Source organism: Neoarius graeffei, chromosome 10 (assembly GCF_027579695.1).
Source record: "Neoarius graeffei isolate fNeoGra1 chromosome 10, fNeoGra1.pri, whole genome shotgun sequence".
NCBI classification, from domain to species: Eukaryota; Metazoa; Chordata; class Actinopteri; order Siluriformes; family Ariidae; genus Neoarius; species Neoarius graeffei.
The window spans coordinates 62,297,485-62,309,516 of record NC_083578.1 but is presented as its reverse complement, the minus strand read 5'-3'; the positions used below and the strand labels follow the sequence as shown (position 1 = coordinate 62,309,516).

Sequence of the window (12,032 nt, the reverse complement as noted above, 5' to 3'; positions counted from 1 at the left end):
ATTAAAAAAAAAAAAATCACAGATTTTTGTTTTTAGAGCATTTTGGAAAATATCCCAACTTTTCTGGAAATGGAGTTTGTTTATTGCCTTCCTTATCTGACCACTATTACCCACATTAAAATCCACTGTCTGGGAACATCACAAGAAATAACCGTATTGATGGCACCATGTGATAATTTTTAATAGAATGAAATGTAACAAGATACAATTAAGTATAGCACTGCAATAAAGTATCACAGGAAGTGTTTCCTCACAGGACCATTTTTTGCCCAACCAAAAGCTTACTGTGACTCTGATGCAAACATGGAGAGAGAGAGAGAGAGAGAGAGAGAGAGAGAGAGAGAGAGAGAGAGAGAGAGAGAAAGAAATAAGGTTTATTCTAACTAAAGTGAATGTTTTTTTATTCTGATTGAGCTATCAGTTAATAGATTATTTGTGCGCATATGAAAGCAGCTAGTTACTTTCAGTCCAGATAAACAAGGCTATTTTGAGGTTGGGCATTATTGTGTTATTGTCTTATTACATATTAACTACCATGAACTATTCAATAACTACAGTGAAACTAATAGAAAAGGTGTGGAGGGGTTTAACTGTGGACCCAATGAGGGCTGCTGGAGTTTAAAGGAGATACGCAGAACCATGGCCTCACTTTTTGTTTATAAATGCCTTGAGACCTTAAGAATGGCACAGGAATAGTTTTACGATTAAAGTGATTCATATAGGTAGCGGTCTGAGTGAATGACCTTGACATCTGTGACGTCACAGCAGGAAGGCCATCGGTCTCATCGCCATTTCCGCTAGACTAAAACACAGAGCTGACTGCAACTCCAATCCTCCATTTTGAGCTAATTTATCGCCATGCCATGTAGATGTGTTGCTGCCGTGTGCAGCAACACGACAGAAAGTGGATTTACATTGCATTCATGGCCCAAGAATGTTCAAACTGCAAAGATTTGGACGCGTTCTGCGAGAAATTCACAAGTACATTGGGTGGCTACAGAATGGTCTCTCCTCTGCTGCACATTTTACTGAAGACTCGTACAAAACCTCTGATCTGTTGAGGAGCGTTGGCTATAAGCCCGTATTGAAAGAGGGTACAGTACCAACAATTAAAGGAAAATAAAACTACAAAAAAAAAGGAAAGAAAGTTCAGTTGCACCAGTTCTCCAGGAGTGTGAGCTGAGGGTTGTTGCTAAAACCCGGGACAGAACGTGACATATTATCGCTCGGGCAGTGACCTCCCCGCGGTTGTTGCTAAAATCGGTATCGTCCCATCTGGGGTTTTAGTAATTGCCTGAGCCGAGCAGTAATGGTGGAGTACTCAGTATGGAGAAAATGGAGAATGAGTGGACTAGCCGTCTGATTTCTCCGCTGGATATATGCTTACTTCAGCAGCAATATCTCGCCCTTACATGGAAGAAGCGAATGAATGGAGAACTGGACGAACAACTGAAAGTCAGATCGTTTCAAAACAAATCGGCCACAAGATCGGCCTTCAAGAAGCGAGAACACAGACGGGTAAGATGCGACTCTCATTTGGTTACAAAACAACAAAAACACTTGTTGTTTACCTGCATTTAGATGTAACTTGTATTGTGTATTTAAGTTACCGGTATAAGATTATTTAATTTGCTTCAGAATGTGATTGTCTCAGTTCATCTGATTATTTAATTAGCCTTTTTTCATTTTATCAGTGAAAATGCATGCATGTACATGTCTGTTGCATAAATTATAACACCTATCCTGTTTTAATGAGAGTCAACCCACAATCAGTGAAGTCAAATCAGTCTTAGTTGAGTAAGTCCGTAACGGTATTTCTTACAGTGCTTTCACCATAAATTTTTACAACCTCAATTCCAAAAAACTTGGGACAAAGTACAAATTGTAAATAAAAACGGAATGCAATAATTTACAAATCTCAAAAACTGATATTGTATTCGGCGGCACGGTGGTGTAGTGGTTAGCGCTGTCGCCTCACAGCAAGAAGGTCCTGGGTTCGAGCCCCGGGGTCGGCGAGGCCCTTTCTGTGTGGAGTTTGCATGTTCTCCCCGTGTCCGCGTGGGTTTCCTCCGGGTGCTCCGGTTTCCCCCACAGTCCAAAGACATGCAGGTTAGGTTAACTGGTGACTCTAAATTGACCATAGGTGTGAATGTGAGTGTGAATGGTTGTCTGTGTCTATGTGTCAGCCCTGTGATGACCTGGCGACTTGTCCAGGGTGTACCCCGCCTTTCGCCCGTAGTCAGCTGGGATGGGCTCTGGCTTGCCTGCGACCCTGTAGAAGGATAAAGCGGCTAGAGATAATGAGATGAGATGAGATGATATTGTATTCACAATAGAACATAGACAACATATCAAATGTCGAAAGTGAGACATTTTGAAATTTCATGCCAAATATTGGCTCATTTGAAATTTCATGACAGCAACACATCTCAAACTAGATAGAACTCGACGCCAACGGCGTCGATGGGGATGCCTCTGCCCGGTAGAATACACGCTTTATTAAGTTGTGATTTGGGGATGGATATTTGACCTCACAGTAATCTTGACCTGGTGAAATTACTTGTATTAGCCTTAGAGATATTGTGTTCACAAGGTTTCGGGACGGACGCACGCACACACGGACGCACACACAGACGGACGCACGGACAGACGGACAACTCAAAAACATAATGCCTCCTGCACCTTATGGTGGCGGAGGCATAAAAAGTTGGGACAGGGGCAGTAAGAGGCTGGAAAAGTTAAAGGTACAAACTAAATAGAACTCGACGCCAACGGCGTCGATGGGGATGCCTCCGCCCAGTAGACTACACGCCCTATTAAGTTGTGATTTGGGGATGGACATTTGACCTCACAGTAATCTTGACCTGGTGAAATTACTTGTATCAGCCTTGGAGACATTGTGTTCACAAGGTTTTCGGACAGACATCTGACCTCACAGTGATCTTGACCTTAGACCTTTAGATCTCAAAACCTAATCAGTTTATCTTTGTCCCCAAATGCACAAATGTGAAAGTCTGGTGAAATTCCTTTCATTAGCCTTTGAGATATTGCGTTCACAAGGTTTCAGGACGGACACACGGACAGACAACCCGAAAACATAATGCCTTCTGCACCTTACGGTGACGTAGGCATAAAAAGGAACAGCTGGAGGACCAAATTGCAACTCATTAGGTCAATTGGCAATAGGTCATTAACATGACTGGGTATAAAAAGAGCATCTTGGAGTGGCAGCGGCTCTCAGAAGTAAAGATGGGAAGAGAATCACCAATCCCCCTAATTCTGCGCCGACAAATAGTGGAGCAATATCAGAAAGGAGTTCGACAGTGTAAAATTGCAAAGAGTTTGAACATATCATCATCTACAGTGCATAAGATCATCAAAAGATTCAGAGAATCTGGAAGAATCTCTGTGCGTAAGGGTCAAGGCCGGAAAACCATACTGGGTGCCCGTGATCTTCGGGCCCTTAAACGGCACTGCATCACATACAGGCATGCTTCTGTATTGGAAATCACAAAATGGGCTCAGGAATATTTCCAGAGAACATTATCTGTGAACACAATTCACCGTGCCATCCGCCGTTGCCAGCTAAAACTCTATAGTTCAAAGAAGAAGCCGTATCTAAACATGATCCAGAAGCGCAGACGTCTTCTCTGGGCCAAGGCTCATTTAAAATGGACTGTGGCAAAGTGGAAAACTGTTCTGTGGTCAGACGAATCAAAATTTGAAGTTCTTTTTGGAAATCAGGGACGCCGTGTCATTCGGACTAAAGAGGAGAAGGACGACCCAAGTTGTTGTCAGCACTCAGTTCAGAAGCCTGTATCTCTGATGGTATGGGGTTGTATTAGTGCATGTGGCATGGGTAGCTTACACATCTGGAAAGACACCATCAATGCTGAAAGGTATATCCAGGTTCTAGAGCAACATATGCTCCCATCCAGACGACGTCTCTTTCAGGGAAGACCTTGCATTTTCCAACATGACAATGCCAAACCACATACTGCATCAATTACAGCATCATAGCTGCGTAGAAGAAGGGTCTGGGTACTGAACTGGCCAGACTGCAGTCCAGATCTTTCACCCATAGAAAACATTTGGCGCATCATGAAACGGAAGATACGACAAAAAAGACCTAAGACAGTTGAGCAACTAGAATCCTACATTAGACAAGAATGGGTTAACATTCCTATCCCTAAACTTGAGCAACTTGTCTCCTCAGTCCCCAGACGTTTACAGACTGTTGTAAAGAGAAAAGGGGATGTCTCACAGTGGTAAACATGGCCTTGTCCCAACTTTTTTGAGATGTGTTGTTGTCATGAAATTTAAAATCACCTAATTTTTCTCTTTAAATGATACATTTTCTCAGTTTAAACATTTGATATGTCATCTATGTTCTATTCTGAATAAAATATGGAATTTTGAAACTTCCACATCATTGCATTCCGTTTTTATATGACTTTGGTCTATAGCTGTCAAAGGCCTCGGCCTTAAAACTGGTTACTGCTGTGACGTCACACACTCAGGGCTGGCTGGCTCAGCGGGGCAGCTCGAATGCCAACTTTGTGGTCGATTTTAACTCTCAAAAATATATATTTTTTATTCCCATTTATGCAGCATACAAGAGTCAAGGATGGAGATACTATCCACTCAGAAATTTATTTAAAAATAAAGTCTCTGCGTATATCCTGAAAGGGTTAAGCATTTACACATGTGGCACCATCTATCCTTATCTGATACTCACACTCTCTCTCTCTCCCTCTCACACACACACGTGACTGTATAGGGGGTGGGAATGCAATGAGCGGATTTGCAACTTCTTTTGTCAGCTGATTTTTTTCAAATGATTGTTTCCACATGGGTTTTTGACATTTGATGTTGCATTATATAACTAGAAAATAGAAACACTGTAAAAAATGTGTAAATTTTACAGTAATTTACTGGCAACAGGGTATTTTTTTTAACAGCATAGTCAATTCAATTGTATTAATTCAGTGTTTCAAATGTTAAATATTTGCAGATATGCTTAATTCTACAGATGCTAACAGCACCCCAAAATGTTGAATTTCTGCAGGGTTCCTGAGTGGTGCGGCGGAAAAGTAGTCACCCTCTCATCTGGACATCATGAGTTTGAATCCTGATGATCCCACAAGCCACCTGTCACTGCAAGTCTAAAAGAGCAAATTGTCTGTACTCTCAGGGAGGGAGGGGTGGCATACTCTCTGTCCCGTCAATTACAGTGATGCTAGCCAATCATGGGTGTCTGTGAGGGTGGGAAATCGGGGGGAGTTTAATTTCTGCACACCTTAGTAATCAAGTTCCATGTTAAAACTTCCAACTCTTTATATAGTGCTATACTGCAGGCTGACCTTCCACTGTTGGTCATTGTTGACCTTAATATTGCACAATTTGAGGGGAAAAAACCCAAACATACAGGCTATTAGTTTATCATTGTTAATTTTCGCTATTTGCCGATTACGATAAGGTACAGAACGACCTGCCCAATGTGTGCCCCACCTCTCACCCGAATTCAGCTGGGATTGGTTCCAGCTTCCCCAGCAACCCTGAAGGATAAGTGGTATAGATAATGGATGGATAGATAGATGGACAAGGTAAACAGCATTACTCAATGAGCTACAGTCACTTGCTGGAGTTTTCACTGCACCTCTTTGCTTTGGATTGCTTTAATGTTGAACACTTCATGCAATAAACCAGCGTGAGGAAAACAGGGGTGTGAGAAACATTTCTCCATGGTGTGTATTTTACTTTAGATTTTTTCCCGGTTTTTTTTCGTGATTATTGAGGAAATTGTGGGTTGCCATATTGTACCATGCTTGATTTACACTGTTATTAACTTGTGCGTATATATGCTCAGTTTAGCCCAGTAGACTGATTCTTTTAATATTTAATATTTAGTAGCCTTTAATATTTCCAGTCAGGTTCATAAGTATTTGCAGACACAATTTTTGTAATTTTGCCTCTGTACACCACCATGAGCGGCACAGTGGTGTAGTGGTTAGCACTGTCGCTTCACAGCAAGAAGGTTCTGGGTTTGAGCCCAGTGGCCAATGGGGGCCTTTCTGTGTGGAGTTTGCATGTTCTCCCCGTGTCTGCGTGGGTTTCCTCCGGGTGCTCCGGTTTCCCCCACGGTCCAAAGACATGCAGTTAGGTTAACTGGCTACTCTAAATTGTCCATAGGTGTGAGTGTGTGTGTGAGAATGATTGAGAGGAGAAAACCTCCATAATAATCCAGTAGAAGGCAATGGGAAACCACTACTGTAATGTTCCCTAGAGACTTTGATAGCTGAAGCTGTCAGAGCGGCCACGTCACTGCAGTGATGTGCTGGATGGATGGACGCCACCATGATGGATTAAAAATGAAGCAATCAAGGGGTATAACAAAACTATTGCATGAACTGTTTAGGAATTACAGACATTTGTTTTTACATTGTCCCTCCAATTCCTCTCGAGGTTTCTTCCTCATGTCATCTGGGGGAGTTTTTCCTTGCCGCAGTCACCACGGGCTTGCTCATTGGCGATAGATTAGGGATAAAATTGGCTCATGTCTTGGGTCATTCAGATTCTGTAAAGCTGTTTTGGGACAATGTTTATTGTTAAAAGCGCTATACAAACAAACTTGACAATTACAGCCTCAAAATTAATTGGATCATTGGCTGATGAACAGTTTCACGGCCAGGTGTGGCCTGTTTCCTCATTATTTCATCACAAATTAAAGCGATAGATGGTCTGGAGTTGATTCCAAGTGTTGAATTTATATTTGGTAGCCGTTCATGAGAACCATCAATATGCAGCCCAAAAAGATGTCAATGCAAGTAATGAAGGCCATCATTAAGCTGAAAAAAAAAAAAACAACCTATCAGACAAATAGCAGAAATTTAAAAAGTAATACACTGGTATATTCCTAAAAAGTAGTAATGCACTGGCGAGCTCAACAACACAAAAAGGCCTGGAAGACTATGGAAGACAGCTAAAGTGAATGATTGTAGAATTCTTTCCTTGGTGAAGAAAAACCCCTTCACAACATCAAACCAAGTCAAGAACACTCTCGAGGAGGAAGGTCTATCATTGGCTGTGACCTAAATCACTCACTCATTCATTGCTCCCTACTCACTATCTAGGGAATTCTGTATAGAGGACTATATAGTGAGCTTATTGGTAAAATGGAGAGGAAAAAAAAGAAAAAAAAATCCATCCACTTTTGGACACTACTCCGCCACTCCGTTATTTACGTCATTACTGTCACACAATTAAAACATGCCACATTAATAAAATGGCTGGTGGGTTTTCAAAATAATAAATACATGCGTGTATTTTTGTGATAAATACATATTATACTGAACATATTTCCCCACATTAATAAATACAAAGTACTTTGTGTCTGCTGCATCTTTCAGTTCTTTTAAATCAAGGCTGAATACTTTCTTCTTTGCTGCTGCCTTTTATTAAATCAAATTTGAGGCTTTTGATTAATTCCTCGCTCTGCACTGTAACTTTTATTCTTATATTTTATGTCTTATTCTATTTTGGCTTTTTTTTCTATTCTTTTACTATTTTTAATTGTACTTGTATGTCAGTTTATAATGCGTTTCTTCCTCCGTCCATTCACCCCAATACACTTTTTTTCCCCCTTTCAATGCAACCGCAGTGCATGATGGTATATATTGCTTGGTTAGTGACCATCGGTTGTACACTACTTTTCACGGTGCATTGTGGGATACTATGAGCCCACTATATAGGGTGTAATAATTCTCACTATACATTCAGACAGCACTACGAAATGGCGAACTCACTATATAGTCTACGAAATGGTGAGTAGTGAGTGATTTTGAACATGGGGATTGTCAAAATCTATTGCCTTCATGAATACAAAGGGTTTACCCTCAAGATGCAAACCAGTGGTAATACTCAAGAGCAGAAAGACCAGAGCAGACTTTGCTAAGCATGTAAACATCAAAAACAGCTGCCCAGTTCTGAAACAAGATTCATTTGTACCAGAATGATGGGAGAAAAAAAAGTATGGAGAAGGAAAGGAAGGGCTCATGATCCAAAGTATACTACATCATCTGTTAAACATGGTGGAGGCAGTGCTATAGTATGGGCATGTACGGCTGCCAGTGGAACTGGGTCACTAGTGTTTATTGATGATGTGACTGCTCATAGAAGTAGCAGGATGAATTCTGAAGTATACATAGCGATACTTTCTGCTCAAATTCAGCCAAAATGCTGTAAAACTGAAAGGGCTACGCTTCACAATACAGATGAATAAGAACCCAAAACAGAACACAAAAGCAACCCAAGAGCTTTTTCAGGCAAAGTAAAGGAATGTGCTGAAATGTCAGTCACCTGACCTCAACCCAACTGAGCATGTTGTTTAACTTACTGAAGACAAAACTGAAGGCACAAAGACCCACAACCCAGCAGTAACTGAAGGCAGCTGAAGTAAAAGCCTGGCAAATCATCTCAAGGAAGGGAACTCCACATTTGATGTTGTTCATTGGTTCCAGACTTCAGGCAGTCACTGACTGCAAGGGATTTTCATCCAAGGATTAAAAAATAGTCCTTATGTGTACAATTATGTTAGTTTGTAAAGATAAGGGACTATGGAGGGACTATGTTAAAAAATGCTTGTAATTCCTGAACAGTTAATGCAATATTTTTGTTAAACCCCTTGAATTAAAGCTGAAAGTCCACACTTCATTTCATATCCATTTAGTGGAGTCCATCCATCCATCCATCCATCCATTTTGGCACATCACTACAGTGACGTAGCTGCTCTGATGGCTTCAGCCATCAAAGTGTCTAGGGAACGTTACAGTAGTGGTTTCCTGTTGCCTTCTACTGGATTATTATAGAGGTTTTCTCCTCTCAACCATTCACACTCACACCTATAGACAATTTAGAGCCACCAGTTATCCTAACCTGCATGTCTTTGGACTGTGGGGGAAACCGGAGCACCCAGAGGAAACCCACACAGACACTGGGAGAACATGCAAACTCCACACAGAAAGGCCCTCGCCAACCGCTGGGCTCGAACCCAGAACCTTCTTGCTGTGAGGCGACAGTGTTAACCACCACACCACTGTGCCACCATTTAGTGGTGTACAGAGGCAAAATAACAAAAGTAATTTTGTAAATGCTGATGTGGCATTGGGATATATGTTAGCCTATAATTTACATCATCTCGCTCTTGCTCTGCCTTTCGCACCCTCTGTTTGGAAAGTACATAAAATGTGTAAAAACTGCACACATATACGCACACTTTCACAAAATAAGACAACATTCTCTCTGTTCAGGCCCTTTCCTTCTTATGTGGCACTCTACCCTGAAGAGCAGAGCTGCAGACATCCCGTAAACATCACTGAAATAGCTTTTTCTGCTCGCTCTCTCTCTCACACACACACACACACACACTGATGTAGTGTTTCCCAGGGGAAAGCGTGAGCTGACAGCAGAACAGCTGAGGGTTTAAGAACAGAGGCAAAGAGAAACAGGAGAGAGATAAACACAGGAGTGGAGAGAGGCTATCAGAGAACAGGCATCTCCTTAAGAACTGGATGATCCAGCTGAGGAGAGATACGGTATGGAGATGGACTACCGGCTTAGGGATGACTGTTGTTTTTCTATAACCACACACAGGGAGAAGGAGAGAGACAGAAGGAGAGAGAGAGAGGGAGGGAGGGAGGGAGGGAGAAAGACAGAGAGAGGTGGGGGTTGGGGCAGCCAGACCATACAGGCACTCTACAGCAACACAAATCTACAGCATTAGATCCCATTCACTCACTCATCCGCATGCTTGTTGCTGTTTCTCTAACTCAACCATACATACAGTAAACTCAGCCGATGGGACGGATGGATCCACTCCCCCCTCTCTCTCCTCTTCCTGGTTTGTGCCAGCTGTCTAAGGCAGCCTCTGTCATTCCCCTGCTCATTTAAATATCTCTGACACGCAGTCGGACTGTACCACCTGCGTGCAGGGCCAGGGGGTGGGAGACTTAGCAGCATCCCTGCTGCCTCTGGTTAATAGGGTCTCTGCTTCAGTCCCCCTAGTATACCATTGGTGACGCAGTGTGAGGACCGCATTGCATGCAACGATTCTGCTGCTTGGGCTTTTCTCACACACGCAAAAACAGAGGGGGCGATGTGTTTGTCCGTCCTAGTGCCTAGTTTGCAGAGATGGTGATGTTTGCTTGTCAACAAATATGACTTATGGCTTATAGCTCATGGAAATCAGAAATCCAGAATCTCAAATTATTAGAATATTTCCTAAGATCTATCAACAAAAAGATTTACAATATACAAATGTCCAATTTCTGAAAAAGTATGTTCATTTATACACTCAATACTTGGTTGGGGCTCCTTTACCATGAATTACTGCATCAATGTGGTGTGGCATGGAGGTGATCAGTCTGTGGCACTGCTGAGGTGTTATTGAAGCCCAGGTTGCTTTGATAGTGGCCTTCAGCTCATGTGTATTTTTGGGTTGGGTGTTTCTCATCTTCCTCTTGACAATACCCCATAGATTCTCTACGGGGTTCAGGTCAGGCGAGTTGGCTGGCCAATCAAACACAGTAATATCATGGTCAGTAAACCATTTGGTAGTAGTTTTGGCACTGTGGGTAGCTGCTAAGTCCTGCTGGAAAAGGAAATCGGCATCTCCATAAAGCCTGTCAGCAGACAGAAGCATGAAATCCTCTAAAATCTCCTGGTAGACGACTGTGTTGACTTTGGACTTGATAAAACACAGTGGACCAACACCAGCAGATGACATGGCACCCCAAATCATCACAGAATGCGGAAACTTCACACTGGGCTTCAAACACCTTGGATTCTGTGCCTCTCCACCTCTTCCTCCAGACTCTAGGACCTTGATTTCCAAATGAAATGCAAACTTTACTTCCATCTGAAAAGAGGACTTTGGACCACTGAGCAACAGTCCAGTTCTTTCTCTCTTTAGCCCAGGTAAGACACTTCTGCTATTGTCTCTGGTTCAGGAGTGGCTTGATATTAGGAATGTGACAGTTGTTGCCCCTTTCCTGAAGGCATCTGTGCATGGTGGCTCTTGATACACTGACACCAGCCTCAGTCCACTCCTTGTGAAGCTCTCCCAAGTTCTTGGATCTACATTTCTTGACAATCCTCTCAAGGCTGCAGTCATCCTTGTTGCTTGTGCACCTTTTCCAGCCATCCTTTTCAGCAGTGATCTTCTGTGGTTTACCCTCCTTGTGGAGGGTGTTGATAATTGTCTTCTGGACAACTGTCAAGTCAGCAGTCTTCCCCATGATTGTGGTTGTGGGTACTGAACTAGACTGAGATACATGGTATTTATACTGTTTTACTCAAACTCGAAATGAAATATTCTCATATTTTGAGATGTTTTTCATCTTTTTGTGCTGTAGGCCATAATTATCAAAATTAAAAGAGAAAAATGCTTGCAACTTTTTAGTTTACATTTTAGTTTACATGTAATCAGTGTAGAATATATTACATTTTCACTTTCTTTAATAACTGATGGAAAATATTGAATTTTTTTTTAGTTGTTTTGTGTACATTTGGTTTGTGAATGTGTCTATATAATAAAAAGAACATCACACATTGGCTTGAATATATGAAGTTTATCTTCTCGTGTTGAAAAACTCACATTTTTCATACAAAATACATCGCACATCTGAGTGACATATTGAAATAATGTCAGCTGGTGTTGAGTGGTCCATCAGATATTTTCCAATCAGCTCGCATGATATTGAACGAGTCGAAGATGAGTTCAGTAACATGTTAGCTGAATGGAATATATTTGATAGACCACAAAAAAAAAAGCCATTATTATTATTATTATTATTATGATACATACACATTCCTTTCTGGTGTTCAACACATCTTTCTCTTTCAAAATTCTCTCAAAATCTTCTGTATTTCATAAAGCAAACCTGGAGGCCATGTTTGTTTACAAATTGCCACAGTCACTCGCTAGCGTGGAAGTTTTACGTCTCCGACATGTGATGTCATTTTGTCTTGACAAC

General features: G+C 41.7%; 1 protein-coding gene across 1 annotated transcript in view; it reads right to left on the bottom strand.

The window, feature by feature from the left end:
- ampd2b (adenosine monophosphate deaminase 2b) overlaps positions 1–9,892 on the bottom strand; it is a 52,018-nt gene extending 42,126 nt beyond the window's left edge. The window contains exon 1 of the mRNA XM_060930842.1: positions 9,842–9,892. The gene's annotated coding sequence lies outside the window, so the exon portion shown is untranslated. The remainder of the gene's footprint in view (positions 1–9,841) is intronic.
- Positions 9,893–12,032: the final 2,140 nt, after the last annotated feature.